The 9,368-nt window shown below is 46.1% G+C and overlaps 1 long non-coding RNA gene across 1 annotated transcript; it reads left to right on the top strand.

Annotated features, from left to right (window-relative positions):
- The first annotated feature begins 701 nt into the window (after window positions 1-701).
- On the top strand, window positions 702-8,363 carry LOC140659605 (uncharacterized). The gene is made up of 3 exons (XR_012045166.1): window positions 702-954; window positions 7,850-7,904; window positions 8,025-8,363. It is a non-coding gene; the product is annotated as an uncharacterized lncRNA (long non-coding RNA).
- The last annotated feature ends 1,005 nt before the right edge of the window (window positions 8,364-9,368 follow it).

Below are 9,368 nucleotides of genomic sequence, written 5' to 3'. Positions count from 1 at the left end.
TTGGGAAGTTGAAAAATACAGCAGCAAGAGATAAGCAAAACACATCTTGTGAGGAGGATGAGAAGGAACATTGTCTGTTTCCAAGGCTGGGGTTTTTTTGTTGCACCAGAAGAGGAAAGGTTGTAAATTACTGATCACTCCCCTTTTGTGCCTGCAACGCACAGCATTAGCTAGGACTGGAGAAGATGCAGACACCTGGACTGGTTAGAAACCAGACGGAAGAAAGCAAGTAGTGAAGTAACAGCCTAAACGGCGAAAAAGAAATGAAGTGGTTTTGTTCTTTTTTTAGCTGTTAATGAGGCTGGTGCTAACGCACTGGGGCCTCATTAGCGACTAAAACACAGCTTTAGAGCTGGCCATCTCAAAGGCAGTCACCCTGCCTCAGTTCTGGGTGGACACTTTCGGGGCTGTGTCACTGCAGGACCAGACCCGCAAGCCCGTGGCAGTGGTGACATCTAGAGGATTCCAGCTCTCTGCGTCGGCCGCAGCTTCGCGCTGTTGGAAGGATGGCCTTTCCAGCCATGGGCCACTTTCTGCTGCCAGCTAAACTAATTTCACAGTGACGTAGCAGAGGAAAACATTAAAAACCACTCCGTGTGCACATGTAACTGCCCCCTGAGAAAAGACTGTGCTTTCCTCATTCTGCAGCGCTCACTGTAGTTTCAGGTTTCATTAACTAATAGTGTGAGCTGTACTACTGCAAGAGAAGAATAGAGGGGCAAAATCCGTTACTTTGCTGCTGTGATTGAGTGACTCATCAGAAGGCCCGTGTCTGGGGAAACTCTCCGACACTGTTGTGCTCTGCGGAGTATTCCCACTCCTCATCCCGATCACCGACGGTATCTTGCCCTGGAAGCAGTGCAAGAATAATCAGAATTATGACTACAACTGCAGCGACGGTGAATTGATGCCTCTGTTTTCTAACGAGAGGCAACAGGGAGGTGTTCAGGCAATGTGAGTACATAAAGAGAAGGTGTAAGTGGGAGCTTCAACTCCTCTGCAGGGCTGCTGCTTCCCATTTCTTTGAGGCGTGCTGCTGCAGTACCTTCCTGAGAGCCCTGGGTTTGCTCAGCCTCCATGGTCCTGGCAGCTCCAACTCTTTACCTTGGCTCTTGAGTGTCTTGGCACAGAACTGTTCAGTCGCAGAGCTGCTAGGCTGCTCCGGGGCTTGCCGGCGGTGGAGATACCAGCCTTCTCCACCTCCCCTGTCCTGCGCAGCCAGCAATGCTTTCATGTTCAGTGCTTTTTTTTACCAAGAAAGTAGATCCCTTGTTTCTCTGCCATTTTCTCCTTTAAAGCTGCATGAGAACAACGAAGTCTAGCAGGCAGAGTCAGCCTGGCCCAGTGCTTCCATGGGAAATATTAAACTGCAGTGCTCAGAGAAATGATGAAATCTTTACTGGTAGAATTTAACAACCTACTTACGCTGGAGCCAACCAGGAGAGATTTATAAAGCTGTAAAATAAGCTAATTCTGTTTTAAATTATTTCAAAAACTGAACAGCACAAACTGTCTTTAAAATCAAAGGGCAGATTTGAGTTTTAAAAATGAGATTATACTTTGTAAGGCCAAAATTAAATGCTGTTGACCCAAGCATTTAACAAATATTTGTGAGGAATAGCAGGGAGAAGAATTTCTGGAATTGTTTCCACTGAAAAAGGAAATTGATGGTAGTCTCCATCTCTCTCAAGTCTGCCCCTCCACTCCATACTATCCTAAAAGTTCTCTTCCGTGTAACTTCCTCCCATGCTCACAATACCTCCATGCTACTGCTTGCTCCTTCTCTCGCTCACAAAGCGCCGCGGCCTCATCAGTGCCCAAATCAGCTGGGCAGCCTGTTTGCCGAGCGTTTCTCAGAAAAACCCCTTGGGCTGCACAGTCAGACTTGGGACTTGCCATACTTTTGGCATTAGTCACTTAAAAAAAAGAAGCCTGTAATTGCTTCATTGCTAAGCCTGACAGAGAAGTGGGTAGCACTGTTAGACACTTCAGTTAAGTCTCGTGTTAATTCTGTGAATAAGAGCATTGACATACGAGTACAGTATTTGCAGGACAGAGCTTTTAACCAAAGCAGGATGCTGGCTAAACTCCAGGACATCCAGTTGTTCTTTGCTTATTACGCAGAATGTACAGTTAAATTATCAAAATTGTACATCTGAGTAAGACTTTGCTAGTTCAAGAGAAACGCTTTGCTCAGTTCTTACTTGTTTTTTCCAAAAGGTTGTGTGATCTTTTCAGACACTGATTCAGAAATGAGTGTTCATGTCCTACTGGTTTAATTAGTCACATGGACTGAACAACATGCTTGCAGTGAAGCACACAGCTTCTTCAAGCTGCCTTGAGCCTTCTCCTTCAGAAAGGCGACTCTTGTGCTCTTTCAGGATACAAGGAGAGCCACAGAATTGGAAGGATGATCGCTGGGAACTGCATGTTTCATAGGGAACATCGTACACAGCCGACTGTATAGGAGGCCCTGAGCTTTTAAACTTATTTGACCCTGCCCACTGGACAGTACCGTCTATGAATTACTTATCACTCCTGGATGCAAGCCAGTGTTATTGCAGGATTGCTCGCCCAGTTATTTGTTTCTGCCCGCGAGTGCTATCTCAGTGTATAAAACCAGCCGGGTTTGTTTTTTCCTACCTTGGTTGATAAGAGCCAACAGATGTCAGTGCAGCATGAACAACAAGAGCCCACGTTGCTGCTCAGGGCTCTGCTTCTGCAGAAGCATCCCTCGGTGGGAGTTTCACCACCAGACGACTGCAGCTTGCCTGGGAGAGGGGGAGAATGGCGCCGAGAACAGTATCGGTGTGTTAGGGGAGGCTGGAGAGGCTCTCAGAGCTAAAAATACCTGCCCAAGTATTTTTAAAAACACATTCGAGGGTCCTTATAAACACACAGACTTTTGTTGACAGAACAAGACTGCTCATTTATTCTGTGTATTATCCTTGAAAACCTGCTCTGTTTATGCAGGGAGTCCCATGACAACCCCGGCTTGCTAAAGGTGCCACAATGATCTCAACAACAAACCTGTCACTTTATCTGCTGGAGAGGAACAGAGGGGAAGCAGGAAGTATCTGCAGGCTGTAGGAAAAGCAGTTAAGAAATGGAAATAAGCTGCTTTATCAAAATATTGCTTTGCTGTTTTCACAAGTGCAATCCCCATGGCTTTCTAGCCCAACTTGGGGCACCTCTTATGTGGCAGGTTAATGCTAGATATGTGTATAAAGCCCAGTAAAATCAGTGGAATTGGGTAGGTCATCTAGACTTTAGTCTACCTATACTTGTCTACCTAGACTTTAGTAAAGCCTTTGACACCGTTTCCCACAGCATTCTCCTGGAGAAACTGGCTGCTCATGGCTTGGACGGGTATATGCTTCGCTGGGTAAAGAACTGGCTGGCTGGCCGGGTTCTTTGGCTGGCACCAAAGAGTGGTGGTGAATGGAGTTCAATCCAGTTGGCGGCCGGTCACAAGTGGTGTCCCCAGGGCTCAATAATGGGGCCAGTTCTGTTTAATATCTTTATCAAGGATCTGGACAAGGGGATCGAGTGCACCCTCAGTAGGTTTGCAGATGACACCAAGCTGGGCGGGAGTGTTGATTTGCTTGAGGGGAGGAAGGCTCTACAGAGGGATCTGGACAGGCTGGATCAATGGGCTGAGGCCAATCGTATGAGGTTCAACAAGGCTCAGTGCCGGGTCCTGCACTTGGGCCACAGCAACCCCATGCAACGCTACAGGCTTGGGGAAGAGTGGCTGGAAAGCTGCCCGGAGGAAAAGGACCTGGGGATGTTGGTTGATAGTGGGCTGAATATGAGCCAGCAGTGTGCCCAGGTGGCCAAGGTGACCAATAGCATCCTGGCTTGCATCAGAAATAGCGTGGCCAGCAGGAGTAGGGAAGTGATTGTGCCCCTGTACTCGGCACTGGTGAGGCCGCACCTCGAATGCTGTGTTCAGTGTTGGGCCCCTCCCTCCAAGAGAGACATTGAGGGGCTGGAGCGTGTCCAGAGAAGGGCAACGGAGCTGGGGAAGGGTCTGGAGCACAAGGCTGATGGGGAGCGGCTGAGGGACCTGGGGTTGTTTAGCCTGGAGAGAAGGAGGCTGCAGGGAGACCTTATCGCCCTCTACAACTACCTGAAAGGAGGCTGTAGCCAGGTGGTGTCAGTCTCTTCTCCCACGTAACAAGCGATAGAACGAGAGGAAACAGCCTCCAGTTGTGCCAGGGGAGGTTTAGATTGGATATTAGGAACAATTTCTTCACCGAAAGTGTTGTCCAGCATTGGACCAGGCTGCCCAGGGAAGTGGTTGAGTCCCCATCCCTGGAGGTATTTAAAAGACGTGTAGATGTGGTGCTCAGGGACATGGTGTAGTGGTGGACTTGGCAGTGCTGGGTTAACAGTTGGACTTGATGATCTTAAAGGTCCTTTCCAACCTAAACAATTCTACAATTCTATGATTTCTGTGATTCTATCTGGTTAAGTAATTTTTGAATGGTAGGAATTTGACAATGTGTTGTACTCTTTTTCCACCTGAAGCCATAAATATTTTTTCAGGTGACATCTCTAGGACCCAGAAAGCCACTGTAGGAAACCTTACACATGGTCTTCAGTGGGTAAAAAAAAAAAAAAAGGAAAATATTTTTATATTCCTGAAGGAAAACTGGGGCATGATGCTGAAAACCAACTAAGATAGTCAAGGGGGAACCAACCATAAAGATAGTCAAGGGGAAAGGTAGCAAGATTTATTGTATTCAACAGAGTGAAAAGTTTGTACTTTGGAATTTGGATGGTGATACCGGCTGGTTCTGTGCCCAGTGAAGCCTACCTGTCAGGGAGCAGCTAGCCTCCCCAGAGCACAGGCTATCGTTACTACGAAAAGACACCTACGTGAGTGCCTTCAGAAGTTTGGCAAGAGGAATGGAGCCAGGAGCAAAGAGTCACACTTTAATTTATACCCACCAGGTTAATTTGAACCCAATAACGCAGTACTCTCAGATACAGACATCCAAGTCCCACTGCCAACTCTGAATGCTCTGCCCTTCTTCTTGGCACAGCCATTCTTTTATCCCTCACTGCATTGTCAGGACCAGAGAGGAGACAAATGCTGGGTGAGGTGATGAAGGATCTCATGGAAATTGCTTCAGGATAACTAACATGTCCATAAAATCAATCAGGATATTAGTAAGTTGGATGTTTATCTATTCAACTACACACAGCAAAGTGCACAGCTTAGCTCCTGGAGTGCAGGACTTTACCCTGTAGCTTATGGGAACCAAAGATGGACTGGAAGGGTATCAATCAGAACTGACATTTAGACCAGGATGTTGTCCCCTCCCACAGCCATATCTATATGCTCTATTCTTCCCATATAAAGACTTTGCCCTCTTTATACATGGAATGGACTTGAATATCTTCCTAGATGAAGGTGGCTTTGCTCAGCCTATGTCTTCATGAGCCCAGGGTGGGAAGCTGAAAGCCTGCTGTGCAATACTGCATTTGTTGACCATGTCTTCAGAACACTTTCCCATGACTAGAAGCACTAATACCTTTTGTCATTTTATATCTGAAATACAATTCAAATGTAGCTAATTCTGCCCATCATGCCTTATCTGTGTATCATGATGTTTATTTTACAGATGAACTAGGAGATGTGACAAGGCCACTGACGGTGGCTTTGTGGTTATAGGTATCAGGAACTCCTGGCTCTCAAACTTTCTGAAAGAAGACAAAAAGTTAACAGTTTAGACTGATACTTAAACAAGGATTTAGGAATCCAAGATTGAAATTAGGTGCTTAGTCACCCTTTTAAATCTAGACTTCAGTGTAGGAAACAGAGGAATGACAGCAAAATAAGTATTGACCTGAAGCAAAGACCAAAGCAGAGACCAGATAGAACCTGCTTCAGCTAAAATTAATGGAAAACACTCACAGTCTGTAGCGGGCGTTCGATCATATAGACACTGAGCAAACTCCACAAATGTAGATTCCTCTCCTTATGCCCTAAAAGCCTTGTTTTGCAGCTGGGTGGCACGATTTATTTTTCAGGGGTGCTCAGCACCCCTTGTTGCTCCAGCCACACCGTGAACAGCAATCACAGGGCCTGTTTGAAAAGCTAACTCCTTTACTTGAGATGCCTTTAACAGAGGTGCCAGGCTGCAGCCACCTACATTGGAAAAGTTGAGTGCAAATCAGCGCACTGGAGAGAGGACTGCCTGTGGGAGGGCAGCACCAGAAGCTCATAAGCAGGTCTGACACGAGTGTTTTGCAACAAGAAGTGAATGTTGCATGTATAGATCACTTCCAGTAACAGGGGTGGGAGTTTGAGTTCAATCAATTATTCCCCCCCCCCAAGGCATAAAGAAATGCAAATTTTCCTCATTTACATTTCTCTTGCTGACATATTTCCTGGTGTTGATCCAAATTTTTTTGCTTATACGTCCATGTCTCTTCTTTTAACGCCACAGTCTCACAGTTGTTGCCTCTCTCCCTCTCTTCCTTGGTATTTTTTGCATTCCCAGATGGCCCGCTCTGCTTTTTAACCTCTCCACTTTTTTTTTCCCCCTGTTGCAGATGGTAGAAACAACAGAATAAAAATATAGAAAGATCTGCAGCCCAGTGCTCGGGGAAGGACAACTCTCTATTCCCTTCCTTCCCTGCTGGGAGTCAGGAAGAGGCAGGGTCTTAAGTCATCCCCACCCTGCTTAGCTGCCAGAGGAGCAGGAGTGGTAGAGGAGATGCATGGAGGCGTAGCAAACTCTACAGCCAGGACACTGCTGCAGACTCAGCGCCTCAGAAAGCCCTCTTATGTCCCTGATGTGAAGAACTCCTCCTGGGCTGGTACAGCCCTGCCTTGTCCCAGCGGGCAGCTGAGCTTTACAAGCTGTCACTTCAGTACGCATGGACGTTTGCTTCTTGTGATACTTGTAATTTAAGGAGTTTGAATGACGCTGAACACATTGCCATGAGCTATGCCGTTTGTTGTGCCCAGGCGGAGTGGGGTAGATATGTAGTCTGTGTCTGTGGGCATGACCAGTGCCCTTTGGAAACATATTCTTTAACTGCATTTTGTGAAACCCACTTAATCTGTGCTTTTTAAGCCTGAATCTGTCCCACAGCATAAATGCTCCAAGTACAATGCGGATGAACAATATTCATATATGGCAGAAGACGGTTTGCTTTTCAAAGTAATTTCCTCTGCTATCGTTGAAATTGTGTGTGATTTCAAAAAGCTGTCATCCTGTGTCATGCACTCTTTGCTCAGATGAAATATGTGACCTTATCCTTGCTGTCACTTTTTGCCACCAAGTAAAACTGGTGTAAGCTGGGAAGCCGATGAACTGTGCTTCTGACATTATTAACACCTGGAATGTGAGTAACTACATCTGTACTGTAACTATAAGCAGGGCTGTAGCCAGGACTATACCAGGATGTGAACTTTCTGATTTCCTGAAACAAGTAATTCATAGTTTTATGAGTTATTCTAGGGGTTTAGAATAATAGGATGAGGGAAAGCTTGTCTTCCACTTTGAAATCCTACTTCATTTTCAGATTTCTACTTCAGATCGTACTTGGCAGAGGATGGCCATTACAGTGAAGATAGGCTTGGTGTGCTTTGCAGAACTTGTCACCTGCACTGGAAAGGTTTTCCAAGTAACAAAACCAAGACGGACTGATCTTAAACTTGTCTTGCTATGAACTGCACAAGCAGGAAAACTCTGCTTGTCTACCTACAGAGCCAGGGGAACAAATTCACAGGCTGAATGCTGCGTTCCACTTTCACATTTTACCTTTTGGGTTTGTTTGGATTTTTTTTTTAGTTCACAGCCTTTAAGAGTTTGCTTGCCTTTTGCAGGCGGTACATCCATAGGTCCCCACAACAGAGCGTGCTTCAGAGAACTGTCCTGTCTGTAAGTATAACTTTCCTCTTGGTCCAGTGCCTCTCCAAAAAGCACAGGAAGAAAAAGAAACCCGCTATTAATAATCGTCTAGGCTGACCTTTACATTTTCTTGGTATGTTACATTCTCAGGGGTGTGTTCATCAGAAGGACGAACTCTCAGTCCCAGAGGAAAAGGCATTGCAGCAGTGGAGACAGAGTGAGTCATGTGGGCATCTCCAGCCTGATGCGAGATGGATTAATTCCTGCAACAGGAATAAATGCAACAAGAATAAATAATAAATTATATTTATTCCTGCAACAGGAATAAATAATAAATTCCTGCAACTGTTGCTGAAGCTTGGGCTCATAGTGATGTGTAAAGTGAACTTGTCTGCTGTATAATGATTTAATTTGTACACTTACTAATTGCTGTAACAGCCAGGCAGCAGGGTATTGATTAGGTGCCTTGAGAGGTGCATAGGTGACACAATAAATGGGAAGAAGGAGATGTTCTCTCCCTTTGCTCAGGTGATGCCTTTCTCCAGGAAGAGACCCACTGACTTTCCACAGCATAACTTGCAGGAATGAAGAGGTAAGAACCTGGCCATCAGTTACCAGATCTGAGTGAAAGTGAGTCAAATAGAAATAAACTTGTTGAAATAACTAACATCCTTCCTACGAGGGACACACACAGTGCCTCCTTACGGAATAGGTGCAAGTCTTTCCGGGCACGTTCCCACTGTGAAGCATTTGCTCATGTCTCTGCCTGAGCCCAAACTCGCAGACCATTTAAACACGTTTCCTGAACTTTGTTCTGGCATCTCCACTTGCCGTCACTGGCTGTTCCTGGAACCACTCTGGGAACAGGATGCCAGGGAGCCAGTTTGCAGAGAAGCCCAGGCTCCCTCCTGCAAGACAGGGCTCGGGGTGAGCCTCACCGAAACACCACCACTGCTCCTCTTCTGCTTCAGCGCAAAGTCAAAAGGGTTGATTTAAGCCTAGCTCCCAAGACTAGGAGTAACAAAAGGTACAAAAAAGAGAGCTGCTCAGCTCACCTGGTTAACAGTGACCTCCGTGGGCAGCTCTGCCATTCCTGCAGGGCAGCTCCTACCCTGTCAAAGCTGTCCTGCTGAGTCAGCAACAGAAACACTTGAAGGTTTCATATAGGATTTGACCTGCTCAGCCTTTTGGATGGTGTTATTAAAGAGGGAAGAGAGGGTCACTGCAGCCCTCTTAACAGATCTATCCTGCTGACACAGACTCGCAGAAGATTTTGAAAGAGAAATTTATGTCAGGAAGGCATCTCACTTACAAGAAAGCACTGAAAGGAGAAATGGAGATTTCAGTGAGAACCACACAGGTTATTTGCAGAAGATAGGCTACAGCACAGCTGGTTGGAAAGATCTAACTCCAGAGTGCAGGATGTGTGGCCAGGCCCCAGAGAGTATTAGTCATACTGTAAGTGAATGTTCAGAGCTGGCCGGAGATGAGTAC

This window comes from Ciconia boyciana, chromosome 14 (assembly GCF_034638445.1).
Source record: "Ciconia boyciana chromosome 14, ASM3463844v1, whole genome shotgun sequence".
NCBI classification, from domain to species: domain Eukaryota; kingdom Metazoa; phylum Chordata; class Aves; order Ciconiiformes; family Ciconiidae; genus Ciconia; species Ciconia boyciana.
Note: the sequence above shows the minus strand (reverse complement) of the source record. Positions and strands in the feature narration are given on the sequence as shown.